This window comes from Periplaneta americana, chromosome 2, assembly GCF_040183065.1.
Source record: "Periplaneta americana isolate PAMFEO1 chromosome 2, P.americana_PAMFEO1_priV1, whole genome shotgun sequence".
In the NCBI taxonomy this organism is placed as follows: Eukaryota; Metazoa; Arthropoda; class Insecta; order Blattodea; family Blattidae; genus Periplaneta; species Periplaneta americana.
Window position 1 is genome coordinate 188,128,007 of NC_091118.1, and position 20,253 is coordinate 188,148,259.

The 20,253-nt window shown below is 32.7% G+C and overlaps 1 protein-coding gene across 1 annotated transcript in view; it reads right to left on the reverse strand.

Moving 5' to 3' along the window:
• Gp150 (glycoprotein 150) overlaps positions 1-16,932 on the reverse strand; it is a 163,755-nt gene extending 146,823 nt beyond the window's left edge. Inside the window, exon 1 of the mRNA XM_069819157.1 lies at positions 16,777-16,932. The gene's annotated coding sequence lies outside the window, so the exon portion shown is untranslated. The remainder of the gene's footprint in view (positions 1-16,776) is intronic.
• Between the last annotated feature and the right edge of the window lie 3,321 nt (positions 16,933-20,253).

A 20,253-nucleotide genomic window follows, 5' to 3' on the forward strand; every position in this document is an offset into this window, starting at 1 on the left:
AGAAAGAAAAAATACCTTAACGGAAACCTCTGAAGAGTGAACACCTCTTATTAATGGACAATTTAAAATTTCCCGTCAAATTGACACATTCCACTGTAGGAAGAAAAAATACCTTAACCGAAACCTCTTAAGAGTGAACACCTCTTATTAATGGACAATTTAAAATTTCCCATCAGATTGACACATTCCACTGAAGAAAGAAAAAATACCTTAACGGAAACCTCCGAAGAGTGAACATCTCTTATTAATGGACAATTTAAAATTTCCCATCAGATTGACACATTCCACTGTAGGAAGAAAAAATACCTTAACCGAAACCTCTGAAGAGTGAACACTTCTTATTAATGGACAATTTAAAATTTTCCGTTAGATTGACACATTCCACTATGGGAGAAAAAAAAATACATTAATGGAAACCTCTCAAGAATGAACATCTCTTATTAATGGACAGTTTAAAATTCCCCGGCAGCTGCTACTGTAGGAAAATAAATTTAACTTAACGGAAACCTATTAAATGTGAACACCTCTTATTAATGGATGGTTTAAAATTTCCCGTAGTTGCTATTGTAGGAAAATAAATTTACCTTAACGGAAATCTCTGAAGAGTGAACATCTCTTATTAATGGACAATTTATAATTTCCCGTCAGATTGACACATTCCACTGTAGCAAAAAAAAAATACCTTAACGGAAACTTTTGGAGAGTGAACATCTCCTGTTAATGGACAGTTTAAAATTCCCCAGTAGTTGCTATTGTAGGAAAATAAATTTACCTTAACGGAAATCTCTGAAGAGTGAACACCTCTTATTAACGGGTAGTTTAAAATTATCAGCAGATTTACACATGCTATTGTAAAAAATAAATGAATAAATAAATTTATCTTAACGGAAAATTCTCAAGAGTGGACCCCTTCAATTAACAGACAGTTCAAAATTATCGACAGATTTACAGGTCCATAAATGGCGAAATAACTTTATAATTACGGAAATATTAAATAAAGGACGCGAATGAATAAAAATATTTTCTCAATAGCGGACAAAGATTTAATAGACGCTCAACTTTCGTTACTTCAGAATTGCTCATATCAACTGCTTGCTGTATTATACAACTCTTTTGTCAAAATTAATTGTGTAAAAGTGCACTTAGAAACATTGATTGATACTATGTCAAAGATATAAAGAACATCTCAGACTTACTTTAATGTAGAAAATATGCTTCTTTGCTACATTCATATCAGAATTTACCAGTATGTTCTCTATATTTAATTAAGCAATAAACATTAATAAACCAAGCTATGTATTTGTATTCAGCTTTGGAATAAACTCCAGAATTGTATAAAAGAAGGACAAGTCGAATCTCTTAAAATATTGAATAAATGCTTATTTTGATAATATATCTTAATATATAAAATTGAATGTGGGTATGTATGTATATATGTATGTGTGTATGTTCTCAATACAAATCTATACGCTTTGACCGATAATGTCCCAAAGTTTGCACATTTAACCTTCATAACCAGGAGAAGAACATAGGCTACATTAAAATTGTGCAAATGGAAGTTAAATTAATTAAAATTGTAAAAAATAAAAATAAATAGATCAAATATTCATGTTTAATATTAAAATGCAAAATCTTCTACAGTTAACTGTGTTTTATTATTGTCTGTTGTATTCAACATCGACTTTCACGAGGCCTTGGAAATTTTAACACGAAATTAAATTACATTGTTGTTACAGATCATGAAGGATAAAACTAGATAATTAATGCAATATGTATCTTTACGCAGTCCAGGACCGTATTATGAATTCCTCGATGCAGTTTTGTAGACAGTGAGCAAACCGTTTTATACAACTGAATTCTAGAATTCTTTGAAACTACAAGGATTGCTACCACATAATTTACTTAATATTGAATAACCAATAGTACTATTGCGAAATATTGACCCACCAAAATTATGCACGAATAAGAATTGGTGTAAAAAACTCATACGAAATGTAATAGAATTGGTAATATTAACTGCAAAAGTAAAAGGAGATGTTTTTATTACACGTATTGCTAGGATACTCATTCAATTTTAAGCAACTGCAATTTCAATGCCACTAGCATTTGTAATGGCCATATTAAAATGAAGCTCAAGGACAATCGCTCAAAGTTGCAGACATTAACTTAAAAACTGCGTGTTTTTCACATCCTCAACTATATTTTATACGAAGAAGAGAAAAAAAAAATATTTTACACATATCAATAAGCAATTCAATGATACTTTATATGTATATATTGATTCGATGCTGAAACTGATCAGAAAGATGAGAAGGAATTATATTTTCGTTGATTTTTACTTTGTTTATAGTTTGATTTTTCTATTAGGCTACTTTATTTGTTAATTAATATTTGAGGAGAAAAATTCGCTCCGGCGCCGGGGATCGAACCCGGGTCCTTGGTTCTACGTACCAAGCGCTCTGACCACTGAGCTACGTCGAATTCAATCCACAGCACCAGCATATGCCCAACTTGGAGTCAGGCCACAAAAGGGAAACACTGTAGGGGAAGAGTTCGATCTGGTGCTGTAGATTGAATTCGACGTAGCTCAGTGGTCAGAGCGCTTGGTACGTAGAACCAAGGACCCGGGTTCGATCCCCGGCGCCGGAGCGAATTTTCTCCTCAAATATTAATTGTCATTATAACAGATATTATTCTGTTGGCCCAATTAATAACATCTTTAGTAAAAAAAAAATACTTTATTTGTATTTCTGGCGGTGTGGAAGAGAAGGCCTAATGACCTTAACTACACCAGAATAAATAAATAAGTAAATAAACAAGTAAGTAAATACATAAATAAAAAGAAATGAATAAATGAAAACAAATAAGTAAATAAATAAAAACAAATAAATAAATAAAAACAAATAAATATATAAATAAAAAATAAATAAATAAATTTAAAACAACAGTTAAACGTTAGGAACATGATGAAATGTTTTCTTTTCGGTGGCCGATTTACAACTGTTTTAAATTGAGTTAACCCTGGCAGGCATTTGGCTAAGGAGTTCATTAATTCATGTAAGTGATGTTAAGTAAAGATTCATCTTTATGGGCGAGGAAAGCTTAGTAAAGACAATTCGTTTTGGTTGTGTATATACTTAGGTTTCCGAGATTTCCGAAAATTTGGGTAACCAGTTTAATTAAAAATAGAAGCAGAAAGGAAAACCCGGGCAACGCCGGGTGCTTTCAGCTAGTAGCCTATAATTAATATTGCATCATGTATCATGCTTGATTCATATCATATGGGTAAAGTTACAGTCAACCCCATTAGAGGTCATGAAGGCCCACAGAGTGGCAAGAGGTTAAACCTTCCACCTGTATAGACAACCGGCATTAATGACAGTAGGGATGTCAGTCCTACCTGCCCGCCGCCTTTATTCCCAACGAAATAGTCCTGGTATTAATTTCTGTTAGAGGCTGAGTAAGTCCCAGATCCATAATGCGGACGAAAGAATTAGAAGAATGGAGAAAATCCATGACCCCTTCGGGAATCGAACCCGCGGTCTTCCGACTTTGCAGCGTTTCGACGATACCGCACGAACCGTATAATGTACTTTCACTTTTTAAATATCAATGTAATAATAATAATAATAATAATAATAATAATAATAATAATAATAATAATAACTCTTAATAGCCTAATGATGAATGAATGTCCAAGGATTCTTTTGTGACTATCTAGCGGACTGCATGACGGAATCAGTAGTGCAGCAGTGGACAATAAAGAGCCGCATACTGTATCTGCAAGAAAATTACGGGAGCTCTGAGTCTCTTTTCTATTTACCTTTCTAGCTTACTGGAAGTCAAGTTATCCCCTGCGTGTCTTATTTTTGTAAAAATTTTCAGTAATTTCGTTTTTTCGAATAGTGGAAGGCAACTTCACGTTTTCTTTTATTGAGCTACAGAAAGTTTTCTATTCGTTTGAAAGCGGAAAATAAATTCTTTGCGAAAAAATATTAGAGGAAATAGCGGAGAGCCAATTCAATTTAAGAACCTTAAGAAAAATTCAACTACACTTCCTTCAACCAATACAGTGGCGCCAGTTCATTGTTCATAGCCTCGATGGAAACATTTCCTTCTGTTTATGGGTTTGGAGAAAGAGGTGTGCTCACTCATTCCGCACGGTCATAAAAGCCATCATGTAGACAGAGAGAGAAAGACAGACAGAAAGACTCTCATACTTTGCCAAATGTGCAACGCTTCCTCAGAAGTGCTATTTCATCACCATCCGTTAGAGACGAAAAGAAAAATGCGTATGCACTTATATTTTCAGTTTTTACTAATAAACGTTTATTTATATATTCTGAGATCACAGCGCACGTGTAGCATTCCTATCTCTACTGTTTTTGTACCAGCGAAACAGGAAGTAGTTTATGGGTGCGAGAAGAATGTGAATTGGAGCTGTAGTGAGTGCAGTTTTGGCACACGAGGCAGGGCGGAACAATTCACTGGGATTCCCCGTGCAAAATGTGTGCTGTTTACCGAACGAATTTTGGAGTTATCTCGCCAAATATGATTTAGTCTCTGAACTGGAGAATAGGTGTGAAAGCTTTCAGTCGTTCCGTTACTATGATAACCAAGTACACAATGTCGCCAACATATGGACATGACGTTTACCTATGCCGTCCTTATCAGGAGAAATTTAGTTTATTTCTCTCCCCCTCCATCGTCCTCCTCAACCTTACCGAAAAGTAGAGCCTCTCTTAGCGATAAGGTTAGGTAGGATTTGATGAGCTAGATTATTGTCAATTAGACACATTGTCAGTGATAAGGTTATGTAGGATTTGATGAGGAGATAGATTAGTGAGAATTAGCCCCATTATTGGTGATGAGGTTAGGTAGGGTTTGATGAGAGGACAGATTAGTGGCAAATAGCTTCACTGTCAATGATTAAATTATATATTCTTTGGTAAGAAGATAGATTAGTGACCAGTGTATCGCGCAAAATTGACACAAGTGAATGTGGAGCCCATTATCTCTCTGTTATAATATTTTTCTCCCATACGTTTATTTTCGTCAATTTCAACGATATTACCTCATATTTCGATGGCTAAGAAGTGACATCTCGTATATATAAATATTATAATTTAGTTTAACTATATAATTATTTAAAATAACATTATTATGCTCACAAAGTTGGGCAGTTAACTGATATTTTGTTCTTGTATAGAAGATCTTACAAAGCAATGTGTGTATATATATAAAGTTTGTCTATATAGAATTATCAAAATTTGTCTATATAAACCTTTTGATTACCCAACAAAATTAATTTTTCAGGAATTTGGTGTATCAAATCTAGAACAAATTTATAAGCAAACATTGCTGATTTATTTCCATAAAAACTACAATAAATTTAAATTTGATTCACATGAATACCATAAGAGACAAAACTACAGTTTCTTTCTAAATACTCCCAAATGCCACACAACTGCTGGATTAAAACACAGCAGAAATTTTGGACCCAAAATGTATAATACATTAATTAGAGCTTACCCTGAGCTAAGTACACCTAACACACATAGATTTAAGAAACAAATCAGATTAATTATTTAATTGTTTAAGCTAATTGAGTAAAAACTGATACTCTAATATTTATGTACTTTTGTATTTTCTATTTGTATATAGACCCTATTATTACATGCTGTATGTATTTTACCATTTATTAATGTTACTGTGCTCAATGAACTCTCTTAATTTTGTGATATATTTTGTATAACTGATCTGAACTGCGCCCGAGCACGAGCTTCTGCTCTTTCGGGCTGCAATGCCTAATGTAGCTCAAGTGTAAAGTATTAAATAAACGAAAATGAAACATGAAATGTGAAAAGCAGAAAAAAATAGATGAATAATTCATTGAAGTTAATAATATGTTGCTATGGTTTTTACCTATTTAGACATCTTCAGGCATATATATTCAAAATATCTCATGTGGTGCATTAAAATTTTACTTATATTGGCATAATCATTAAATACATAATTAAACAATCTTTAAAATAAACATATTAAAATAATACATAAAAATTAAATAAACAAATGATAGTTGTGTTAATTATTGCTTTCGATTAATTTATTTGTTTAATGGTTAAAACCAAACTAATATTCGAAATCTACTTCGATTTTATAACAATAATTAAAAAAAACTATTAATACATATAAGAATATTACACTAATTATATACATTAAAACAAGTTCAATTTCTATTAATGTTACACCTGCATTTAAGGTTCATTAATTTAGAAATTATATCTTTATTAATGTATTGCACATGTTCATATAATGTTTATGTATTTTGCAAATTAATGGTTTGTGTCATTGTGTGTCATATATGTTGTTTTATTGTTGTTGTTGTTGTTTTATTACAACTATAATTGTAGCAAAAAATATGATCGTATTGCTCATGTTAATTCCAGTATTAAACTTCATTACTTCATTTATTAGTAGACGTCGGAATTGTTTCAAATAGGTCCTTTGTTGGATTGCAAATTAGATCGTAGGTATATTTTTTAACTGGAAGTTGTTTGAACCTAATCGTGATGCATTTCATTCTGTAATACATGTTATATCGTAAGTATTAATATAATATGAAAAGTAAAAAATATATATATATACTGTATATACAGGGTGTTTCAAAAATATGCGGCATAATTTCAGGTATGTATTTCCCACATGTAGACAATCAAAATAGTTCATTACAACATGTGTCCGGAAATGCTTCATTTCCGAGTTATGGCATTCACAACATTACTGTATATAAAGTTCTTTGTCTGTTTTGAGAGAAATTAATTTTAAAACAGTTTTCTCATTCACCTGCAAATTTACAGATACGAGGTATTACTTTTTAGCCACCTATTTATTCTTCATTCCTCTTGATGTGTTATAAATATTTGAAAAAAAAAATGCATGTTCTTAGTGCATTAAAAACCCCCGCTATTATACTCGCTAAACCTCGAATCCACTATATTCAATTTTCAAAGAATAGAGTCACGAATTTTACTAGCGACATATCTCTTCTCTCTTATGCCACACGGCTCGGTACGGCCCAGTCACTAGTGGCGAGCATAGCCTATACGGTGCTGCTGTACCGCACGCATTGCCCAGTTCTTTTTGCTATCACCAATACCTTTGGCGTTATACGCAGTTTGATACAGCGTACTTAAATAACCAATAAAAATAAACTTAAAATTGTTGTCTACTAACAACAATTCGGCAGCATGTAGGCTAACAAATCTTACCTTTCGACACCACGTGGTACGAGCGTATAGCAGCGATCAGCCTTTAAGTCATTAATAATAATACTAATAATAATAATAATAATAATAATAATGATTTATTTAACCTGGCAGAGTTAAGGCCATACGGCCTTCTCTAACATTCAACCAGGAGTAAAGACTGCGTTACAAAAACACTACAAATTTACAAATTACACTACAATTTTACACACAAAACTGAATAAGATAATAATAATAATAAAAAATAAACAACAAATAAGAAGAAATCAGACATAGTATATAACATACAGAAAGAAAGAAAAAAGCATAATAATATGTGAACAGCAGGTCAAAATAAATGAGGCATACAAAAAAAAAGACAATTATTCATAATAATAATAATAATAATAATAATAATAATAATAATAATAATAATAAGAATAAGAATAGTAATAATGATGATAATAATAATAATAATACTAATAGTAGTAATAACATAGTGCAGTACAAAGTATACAGTGAATACAATATTTCTAAGTACACACAATAAGGAAAATTAAGATTATATATAGCTCAACTTATCACATTAGAGATATAACATTATCGGAAAATATGAAAACAAAAATATAAAATAAGTTGAATATCATTAGAACATAAAAAAATGTGAATACGTGGAAACATGCAATACAACACTTGTCATAATAGTAAGTTAGTTTGGCAACTCGTCATAAGATAATTTTCTAACTTGGATTTGAAAGAATTCAATGTTCGGCAGCCCTTGACTTCAGGCGGCAGAGAGTTCCAGTGACGAGAGGTAGCAACAGTGAAGGATGAGGAATACAGAGACGATGCGTGAAGTGGAATTTCTAGCGTGTTATCGCGTTGTGATCGAGTATTAATATTATGATAGCGAGAGAGAGTATGAAATCGAGCGAATAAATAATAGGGGGATGAAGAGTGCATAATTCGATATAAGAGAGAAAGTGAGTGCAGATTTCTCCTCTCATGTAACCTAAGCCATGATAACTTCTTGAAAGAAGGTGAGATATGATCATAGTATCGAACATTACAAATGAAGCGGACGCACGCGTTATGAACACGCTGTAGTTTCTGAGCGGAATCAATCCTGAGATCACTGAACAAAACGTCGCAATAATCGAAGTGAGGTAGAATGAGTGTCTGTACCAGCGTCTGTTTTAATTTAGATGGATAATGATACAATCTTTTTAGTGAATGGAGAATAGAGAATGCCTTCTTACATGTATATTTAATATGCGTATCCCAATTGAGATTAGATTCGAAATGTACTCCAAGATTTTTGACGGTAGAGCTAAACGGGATGATTGTTTTATTCAGTTTCACAGGTGGAATATTCAGGTCGTTGACTTCAGGAATTAATCTACGGTTCGCGAACAGAATAGCCTGTGATTTACATGCGTTTAGGTTAAGCCCAAATTGTTGAGACCAGGAAGAGATGGAATCAAGATCTTCATTCAGACTATTAATGCTATCGTTTAGTGCGTCGGGACGGGCTGAAATATACAATTGAACGTCGTCTGCATATACTATTATTGTGATTAAATGACTGATGCCTTGGCTCTTTTAATATCGTATGAACTTTTCTTGTAAGCGGTTTGTATTTCGATTCCCGGCGTGGGTAATGGAAGAGAATTATCTTTCATCCATGGGACTCGCTCTATATCCTTGTCATGTAATTTCATAATACACCATATGTTCTATCGTGATGAATTCGGGGAGCTACGGTAAGGAGTGAATGCCTGTTCTGCAGACCAACTGTAATAGCTGAGGGGGTAATCGTGCCGAACACACTGGTTACATGATCGTTCACTTCTGCTGAGCTATGTGAACAGCAACGGCTTATTGGCATTAGCCCTCTAAGGGTTGTAGCGCACAAGTGCACTACATTGAAAATATAACCACATTTTTACTGGAATAAAAATGTGTTGGTAAATAAAAATTTCCATTCTGCACTCACCTGTATGTATTCTTGTTTTGCTCCACGAAAATTAAATACTTTTTACAGTACTTACGACTTAAGAACATAGCAAACGTTTCCATTAGCGCACTTCCTTCAGTCAGCTGACTGAGCTATAGTCCGATACAGGAAATTTCCATAGTAACCAACATTATTGTTAACACAAAAATTCACAGCCGTAGATTGTTGTCGGTTGCATAGGATACGAATAGATTAAATTTCATTTCATACTGATCTGATTAATTTGTATATGGAACAACTGTGTTATCGTTGAATATTCGTCAGGAATTCTCCATTCTATCTGCTAATAGAAATCCGATATAATGCAAAATGTGAAAGATTGGATGTTTATATTTTTGTGCTAGATCGTGCGTATTTGCTTGGTTTCCGCACAAAACCAATCCGCGGAAAGTCTAAAATTCCACATTCAGTATTCCCAACCTAACACAAATAACAATTTCCCTCTTCTTACCGCTTAAGTGACATATTGATTTTACTGCTTTAGGCTTTTAACATATTATTTTTAGAGACGTTCAATATAGTAATAATTATAAATTGGAAACTTACCACTGCAATTTCAACTAAATTGCACTATTAATTATTGTTTTTAAATATTTGCAAAAATTAAGTAAACTCTACAACTCCACTAAAGTTACTGCATTCGTGATGCAAGTAACATTAAGGAAGCCGTGAAAAAATCAACAAGATTCCAGACTCATCATAGACTGGGGGGGGGGGGGGAAGACAGACGTATATCACGGCCTACTGGAGTATAGTAAACACAGAAAACATTTTAAAGCAACAATGTTGAAGATAGATGTTTTTGTTTTGCACATTTGCCGTCATTGAACAGAAACCAAGATGGAGATTTCATTGTAACTAATTAGAAATTCCTCTTTCAGGTATGTAATAAACGATCTTCGCACAAAATAATGTACGATACACGAGCGGTATGTTTTCTTTCAATTCTCGGAAATTAAAAAAGCTCAACTACATTTCGCTTTATCAAACTTTTCCTCGAACATGAAAACTTCAACATACCGCTCTTGTAACGCATATTACTGTTGTATACAGATCTAGCTGAGATAAGCTGTGTCAAGCACGTGTGTTTCAACAAATGGCTGCTCAAAAACAGTTTTAAGCTTATTTGAAATCTGTTTTCATGTCTACAATGCGTTTTTTTAGGCTTTATTTATAGTCTATTACTTGGGGTGTACTGTAAGCAGTAACATGAGCCGCTACCAGGAAGTCAAAAAGAGGATAGCAATGGCCAAGGAAGCTTTTAGTAGAAAAAGGAGCATCTTCTGCGAACATTTGGAAAAAGAACTAAGGAAGAGACTAGTGAAGTGCTTTGTATGGAGTGTGGCATTGTATGGGGCAGAAACGTGGACATTACGACGAAGTGAAGAGAAGCGAATAGAATCATTTGAAATGTGGATATGGAGAAGAATGGAGCGTGTGAAGTGGGCAGACAGAATAAGAAATGAAGCCGTATTGGAAAGAGTGTGTGAAGAAAGAATGATGCTGCAACTACCAGGAAGAGGAAAAGGAATTGGTTGGGTCACTGGCTGAGAAGAACTGCCTACTGAAGGATACACTGGAAGGAATGGTGAACGGAAGAAGACTTCGGGGTAGAAGAAGATATTAGATCATAGACGACATTAAGATATATGGATCATATGACGAAACAAAGAGGAAGGCAGAAAACAGAAAACACTGGAGAAAGCTGGGTTTGCAGTGAAAGACCTGCCCTTGGACAGAACACTAAATGAAATGACTAGTGTATAGTGAAGGTCACGTAATAACAGTTCCTAAACAGCAAATATTACCGTCTTGTCAGTGTTGCCAACTGCTACCAGATATCACGCGATTCTACGTACTGAATTACTTATTTACTTACCGTACTTTACCTTTATATTGGAAGGTTATTATAAATAATTCAATAATTTATAACATATTTTCGTGGGCAAACTGTATGAGAAAGGGATCGACATATTAGGTATTTTATCTGGAAATATGAAACTCAATGGTTTGACTAAACAATTGATTCACGAGACCTAACCTAAAAATGTCTAATGATTCGTGAATTTGTTTGACCACATGAAATTATTAGTAACTCCGACTATAGTCTTGAATTATAACCACAACGCAACACATAAAATAACGATTATGTGTTAATATTAATACTGATAATAATTAATTATTAGTTTGTTCAAATTTCAGTACCGACGACGTTTGTCTCAGCTGCCAACATACCAGTTACAAAATCACTACTATTTGTAGTATTTGTTAGCATCGAAATTCGAAATGAAGTTGGCAAAAGAAAATTCAACCTACAAACTAGAAAATCATCACAATCCACTAGCATATGTAGTGATGGGGGAAAAATGATTAACTTTCACCTTTAGGGTATGAAGTACCGGTAAGCTGACCCGGACTATAATTGTGGTTGCTGTAGTTGCTATTATAATATTGCAGTTGTGGTATAAATTATAGTTCTTAAGTTGTACTTGTAATTGCATGTGATGTACTCGCTGCAGTTGAACCTATAATATGGTTGTAAATGAGTCACGTCACACAACAAATATTCTAACACCACGAATTGAAGCCACGAGCCGGTACTGCTATTTTTATTTCAGGGAAACATTACTTCACACTATTGAAAGCTTTGTGGGAAGTCTGTGAAGTGAATTTATGCCATACTTCCGGCATTCCGGGTACTTGGCAGATCTATAAATATCTTTGTACAGTTGCATGCCAATGGATCATCTTCCGTTGTGAGTTGGCGCTAGTTATAAAAGTTTCAATAAGAATCACTTAAACATTGAACTCTTAAAATCGAATTTAATATTTTTCAAAACGATCAATTTCCAGAATACACAAAATAGATATAGTAAAACTCTTCAGTAGTCTAGCTATGTGACTTAAATTCAAGCTATAAATGCAGCCGACTGCGTAAAATATGAAACAAAAACAATACTACTTTGTTCAGCATGAGGTAGTTTTGTTATCATGAACAGTCTTAAGTTCTACCAGGTGAGTCACCTGCCCCTTAGTTATAGGAAGTTATGCAATCCCGCACATTCACAGTCAATAGTAAAGACAGTACTCGTTAAATGCAGAAGTGTGCCTGAATGCTAGATCAGGTGATGAAGACTTGCAGCTAATAATGGTTTGTGGGTTCCGATCTTGCACTATTTATTGCTTCATAATCTTATTTTAATGTGGGAATCCCGGAATGTTCCACAATTTCCTCCTCATAGATTCTACGCCAGCGGTGTCCTATACGCACTGTGCAACGAGACTAGCAGATCGGACATGTATTATGAAATGGTTGTGCTTTCAACACCAACATTTTAAATACATTTTGATAAATAAATTAAATACATGTATAAATAAATAAAATGAATGAATGAATAAATACATAAATAAATAATTAAATAAGTGAATAAATAACTAAGTAAATAAATAAATAAGTGAATAAGTAAGCAAATAAATAAATAAATATAAATAAATAAATAAGTGAATAAGTAAGCAAATAAATAAATAAATAAATAACTGAATAAGTAACTAATAAAATAAACAACTAAATAAGTAAATAAACAAATAACTGAATAAGTAACTAATAAAACGAATAACTAAATAAGTGAATAAATAAATAAATAAATAAACAAAATAAATAAATAAATAAGTGAATAAGTAACTGAATACGTGAATAAGTGAATAAATAAATAAATAAATAAACAAAATAAATAAATAAGTGAATAAGTAACTGAATACGTGAATAAGTGACTAAGTAAATAAGTGAATAAGTAAGTAAATAAATAAATACATAACTGAATGAGTAACTAATAAAAGAAACAACTAAATAAATCAATAAGTAAGTAAATAAATAACTGAATAAGTAACTAATAAAACAAATAACTAAATAAGTGAATAAATAAATAAATAAATAAACTAAATAAATGAATAAGTGAATAAATAAATAAATAAATAAGTGAATAAGCAAATAAATGACTAAATAAATAAATAAGTGAATAAGTAAATAAGTGAATGAGTAAATAAAAAAGTGAATAAGTAAATAAGTGAATAAATAAATAAGTGAATAAATAAATAAGTGAATAAGTAAATAAATAAATAAATAAATAACTGAATAAGTATCTAATAAAACAAATAACTGAATAAGTGAATAAATAAATAAATAATTAAATAAATAACTATATAATAAATAAGTGAATAAGTAAAAAAGAACATAAATAAATAAGTAAATAAGTGAATAAACAAAATAAAATAATGAATAAATAAATAAATAAATTAATAAGTGACACTAGATCTAGCGGGAAACCCACTGAATTGGCTACACTGCGGTGCGAAGCAAATGACTTCGTTTCATTATGCCTTTTAAATATTACTTACTTATTTACTTACTTACTGGCTTTTAAGGAACCCGGAGGTTCATTGCCGCCCTCACATAAGCCCGCCATCGGTCCCTATCCTGAGCAAGATTAATCCAGTCTCTACCATCATATCCCACCTCCCTCAAATCCATTTTAATATTATCTTTACTATAATTAATAGGTATGTCATTCACAACATAATTGCACTTCATGGAACTGAAGTTTAGAGCAGCTGTCAGCTTGACTTGGTGTTCACAAAAAAGAAACTCGTCAAACAGTATTCGACTTCGTCTAATTTCCTGTGTAATAAAAAAAATTCACGAGACAAAACTTGTATATAATTCTCTGAATGGAAGATGGTTATTGTGACGCATGAAAAATTATTGAAAAAATTTTCCTGAAATCAGATTGCCATAAATTTTGCCCTAATGACCGAGTCTTTTTTAATTTTTGAAGCTGAATAAGGAAACTAAGGAATTGTTATCTACTGCATTCATTGTAAGCAAGAAATTAATTTTGTTTTCTTTCTCCCCGAAAGTTAAAATTTTCGTTATATTGGTACACCTTTTTTTCTCTTTGGAAACTATTTAACTAGGGATTAAGGAAATTTAGGGCATGTTAATACATACAAGGTGGAAGTAATATAACTATGCAGATTTTAACAGCTTATTGCTTAGATAGAATACGAAAAAATAGTCTATTGTAATACTATTATTAGTCACAAATGAATACTTTTCTCAGAAAAAAAATTCCCTAAATGTTATCACTGTTTTACTCGATAAGTGCTATCCGTACGATTCTGCTTTTACCTCTTATCATTAGAGAAACTAATAAGGGATTATTTATCCCTTTGCAGTTTTTCAATAAAATGAACGGTTTTCTTGCAAATTAAATACTTACAAATTTAACTCATATCATTTCCTTGCTATTAGGAAGTCTGGCAACCATGTTGCAGTGATTAAGGGACGGAATGCTGTTATTCATATCTGAGTTCGTGTGTGTATTCGTAAGTGAACCGGTGGTGCGCTGTTGCCAAACTACGCATACTTTCGGCTTAATTTTCTAGTTAATCATGCACTTAATTACAAAACGCATAATAGGTTTTCTTTATTTATTTTATATATTGCATTCCCCTCTTCAATCTGCGCAGTTACATCACCTCCGCTCTGTATATGATAATCTTAATAATAATGGTATTAAAATATTAATAAAAAAATTTCTGAGATGTGTACATTTTTTTTATGGAAAAACGTAATTTTTTAATTATGAATATTCATTTGAGACCCACTACAGGAATAATGGACATAGGCCTAGTACAAAGATATTGTATGGATTTACTTCAGTGTCTTCTGAGAATAAGTAGTTGAAATTTCATTACTATCAGAACTATAGAAAATTAATAAAGTACAGCAATGTAGAGTGGTGTAAAAGTAAGGTAAAAAAAGTGTAAATACATAATTAAATTTAAAAAAATAATTTCTAGCTTGCAATGCAGTAGATAAGAACTATTTTAGATCAATTCAATAGCTAAAAATTTCCTTATTCAGCACAAAAAAAATTGCAAAATAAACGACAATAAAATTAGGACCAAATCTATAGCAAACTCTATACGCCCATTCTCAATGAAAATTAAACATAACCGTGACACAAACACAGAAGTTTGCGCCCAGGCTACCAAATGGGATCATTCACATAAGCATTGACATAAACATTACCGTAAGACGTTAACATAAAAGTTTGCAAACTCCAAACTTTCATGCTTATGCTTACGTGATTTGCGAACAGAACACAATCGTGGAGCGCTGAAGTATACGATAGAATATGAGGAAATGGCGTCGTTGTTATGTTTCCATGGTTATCAAGTATGTTTGTTGTTATGTTTATGTTCCCATCGTGAATGATGGTATGACTTCTTGATTTTACTGTAACGTTAAGTTAACGCTTACGTTATGTTTAATTTTTATTGTGAATGAGCCTTATAGTGAGGATCACGTAAGTGTAGTTCCTATGGGTGCTATTCATAGACATTTCGCTAGCCCGCGTTGCGAGCGTGCTAAACTAGCCCCGGCTATCGACTGATTACTTGTACAGGATTCATATCATATCATATCGCTAACACTGGTTTATGAATGCGAAAAACGTTAGTTCGCTGATCATCCACCGGAAGTCCGCGCTAAGAATGTCTATGAATACGGCCCTAAAAGTCTAATTTGGCCGTCTCTTCAGTGTTGCCAACTAATACCAGATATCACCAAAGAGAATAAAATCACAATTCTGGGTACTGAAATAATAATAATAATAATAATAATAATAATAATAATAATAATAATAATAATATAGTATTAACAATAACAATGTCTTGCCTATTTACCACATCTCATCTTTATGTTGGGAGGTGTTTCCTAAATGGTTCAATAATGTATGAAATAATACATTTTCCTTCTGGACTTCTCGCATATTACTTTGGTAATTAGGTTTAGTGTGATCTAATATTAAAATTTATTTTGTGTGGCAACATTAAATCATTGTTTTGACTAAACAGTTTGCGATTCACGAGACCTAACCTAAAAATGTATTTATTTACTTGCATTTTCCTCTACTGCAAACCGGAATTATTGTTGCCAACATAACAGTTAGAAAATAACTGCCAGTTGTAGTATTTTTCAGTACCCGAAATTCGAAATGAAGTTGGTAAAAGAAGATTAAACCTGAGAGCTAGAAAATCACTATAATCTACTAGAATATGTAGTAATAGGGGGAAATAGTTAGTTTTCACCCTTGGGGTAATAAGTAAGCTGATCCGAACTATAAACGGGGACGCTTAATATTCATCCGTAACGGCATCAACGCTGGGCGGTGTTCGGCGGAGCAGAAAGGGGTTGAAGAGAAGTCATATGGCTCCACGTGAGAGAGTAGAATTCGCTCTTGGTGCCCAGCCCTGCACTATAAGGACAATATTCCCAGAATGTCATAATCATAACACTCATAATCAGCTACACACAAGTATTATATCAGGTTAGAAATTCCCAATAACACGAAGGCGTGACGGCTTTAATTGAATCAACAACAGTTAATAGGCCTCTCCCTGCACAAACAGATGCTACATATGTAGAAAGTGACTGTGTAGTGTACTTACTTATCGCGCTGGGTGTGAGGCAGGCTTCAAACTTTCTTTCTCGGAAGAGGTCTTGACAGCTCGTTTCGCAATGTTGCAACGCACTGGCGTGTTCCCTGGCACACTACTCGCGACTGAGCAAGTCTGGTCTGCGGTGTGGCAAAGGAAATGGTCAATGTAGTTTGTTTACAGTGACGAAGTAGACCGCTTACGTATAGAACTTCCAGGATCAAAAGGCTCTCTTCATTTTTAGCACGCAATGTAAACATGGTATGGTAGCATCTCCAGCTGCAAATCCGCTGAGCTAGGTTCGAATCCCGATAGAGGAATACAAACAGACTGTCCTTTGTATTCTTGCTTGTCATTTTGTGCTGTGTGTTTGTACAATGATTGTCACATGACTGGGAATTCTGATACATAACAAATATACTGAGTGTTGACGTGAATGTGTTAGGAGAAAATCCACAAACAATTAGGTAAAACAGAAATTTTATTTGAAGCAAATAAAGCGATAGGTTTGGAAGTAACTCACGAAAAGACAAGGTATATAATTATGTCTCGTGACCAGAATATTGTACGAAATGGAAATATAAAAATTGGATATTTATCCTTTGAAGAGGTGGAAAAATTCAAATATCTAGGAGCAACAGTAATAAACATAAATGACACTAGGGACGAAATTAAACACAGAATAAATATGAGAAATGACTGTTATTATTCGGTTGAGAAGCTTTTGTCATCTAGTCTGCTGTCAAAAAATCTGAAAGTTAGAATTTATAAAACAGTTATATTACCGGTTGTTCTGTGTGATTGTGAAACTTGGAATCTCACTTTGAGAGATTAAGGGTGTTTGAGAATAAGGTTCTTTTAGGAAAATATTTGGGGCTAAGAGGGATAGTGTTAGTTGGGGAGTCGGGAAGGCCGAGATGTAGATGGGAGGATAATATTAAAATGGATTTGAGGAAGGTGAGATATGATTGTAGAGATTGGATAATCTTGCACAGAATAGGGACCGATGGTGGGCTTATGTGAGGGCGGCAATGAACCTGTGGGTTTCTTAAAAGCCATTTGTAAGTAAGTTAAATAAACCAGAAAAACTCACTTTAAAGTGATTTTCTACATAAATACCCTACCCATTGGACTTGTATACAGTCATGAGTGATGAAGTGTTCTTTTAATCTTCTAACGAGTGGCTGGATGTGAAATTCCTTTCTTATGTGCACTTCCTTTCAAAATCCATTTATTGCCATTTCGGATCAAAAGCCTCGAAATGGACCGGAGCGGACGGAAACGTGAATTTCAGGAATTTTTATGTTCCGTCTCTCACTGAAAATCTTGAAAATTTTCCAAAATATTTTTATTGACTATTTTACGTCTTTAGAAAGCATATTTTCATACCCAAATGGATTTAGTTCAGTTCTGATTACAAATATTTTAAAAATGTTTTCAAATTAATGCTGTAAGGGAGTGTGGCATTTAAAGAGCTCTCAAAATTATTTTTTCTTCAAATAATTCTTTTTTTAGAAATTTCTGATTACAAATCTAGTATTTTTTGTTCTAAAGTTGGCTCCCTGAAGTTACTAGATGAATGTAGCGGAGGAGAATTTTAATAGGTATGTGTTACATAAATATTCATTTTACTTTCAAATTCATTTTTCCGTAAGTTTATCATTCTTGATTCAACACCAACTTTTCTATGCCAAATATTAGTAAACCTGGATGAAATTTTTACTGCAAGTTTTTATGAGGTAGTTGCGTGTTTCTATGCATATATTTTGTAAGAAATGCTGCTAGTTTATTTTATAATTTTTCTCATGAACGATAGAAAAAATAACATATTCAAAATTTATTCATTTTAAGTCAATAAAAGAGATATTTAATAAAATAAATGCATAGAAATGTTCTCCTCTGTCTTGTGAATGTAACCAAAAAAAGGCCGCTTAAAAATTGAGATCTTCTACTAAAAACTTGGGTTTGAAAATATTTCTGAAAAAAAAAAAAATAGAAAAAAAAAATAAAAAATCAAAAGCCAAAAACATTTGGGAATTCAAAATTTGGATTTCTTTTAGTCCCTTACATACCAACATGCTCTCGAAACTTGGTTGAACAAACGATTAGAAAAAATATCAATTTTAGTGCAGTGTCCCCTTGCTTAAGAAATGGCTATGGTCCGTTCCGGTTCGATTTAATTAGGTGTGATATTTCAATTAAATGTGAATTAAATTGTTAAAACTACTTACAGCTGGACTATTGGCACTGTCGGTATTGCTGAATTTTACTACAGCATTCATATAAACTCTCGCTAATTTATACTGCTATAGCTATAGGCCTCTGATATATTTGATTCTGCATTGAGTATCGTTGAGGTTCTGAATAATAGCGCGACATTAATGAAATTAAAATGACCGAGACTTAGCAAAACACTTTATCACTTCATATCGGGGTAGTCAGCAAGTCGAATTTCTTACTGTTTAAACTTCTACCTGAGTATCCATTTCAAAGACTTTTCGAAGCAAATGTTGCAGTCATAAATGTAGAAAAGGAAATCATTCTTTCGCTAGTAGTGATAGGCCTCTACACGTCGAAGTGAATAAATTATTAAAGTTGTGCCCATTTTATTCAATTGTTTTTTCGACTAAATAAACTGACTACCGTTCGTGGTTTTCATCTGTGTAAATATGATAAAGAAAAGAACATTTCCAAAGACATGTGTCCGAAATTTTTATTTTAATTGATGTCTATAGGCTATAAATATTTCAATGTTAGTTATTGATGACTATTTCGTTTATATGACGTCATTCCATTTTCGGCCAATGAAGTGTAATAAAATTTTGAATTCCAACCAATCAGTCATACATTGCAATAATTTCTGCAGCTCGATTTATCACTATCAATTTATCGCATGGTCGTTCTTTTGTTTAGTCAGTGTCCTCAACTATTTCCGCGTAAATCGATGAGCATGAATCCATTGTACTAAATAAAGTGCGAAATCCTACTTCCACATACTCTACATCTTTACCTTCTAATTCTATGTCCATTGCATCTAAATAAAATGACACTCCTTCAAAACAATTGATCATTTAATTCATGTATTAATAATATTATTTGTAATTATACTATAAAATGTTTAAATTAAATTATGATTTCAACAGATAATGAAAATGTATTTCTGTTACAACAAGAGAAAAGCACAGTACATGTAATTAACATTTTAAAACCTGTGTTTCGCTTTTCTCAATTGGTATTACTGAATAATATTCAATTTCTTTTTTGACTTCACAATGTCTGAATAGGTTAAGTATTAATAAATATATAATTATTAACATTTGTGAGCGAATTTTAGGGATATATTATTGTATTTACGTTTTTATTTTATTCACGAAATAGTCCTAATAAATCTCAGACCTCTTGTGACATTACTATAGATATTACTTACTGTTCTCCAACCAGGAGATCAACCGTGAAAGGAATGTGCTTACTATTGCCTCATCTATTGGA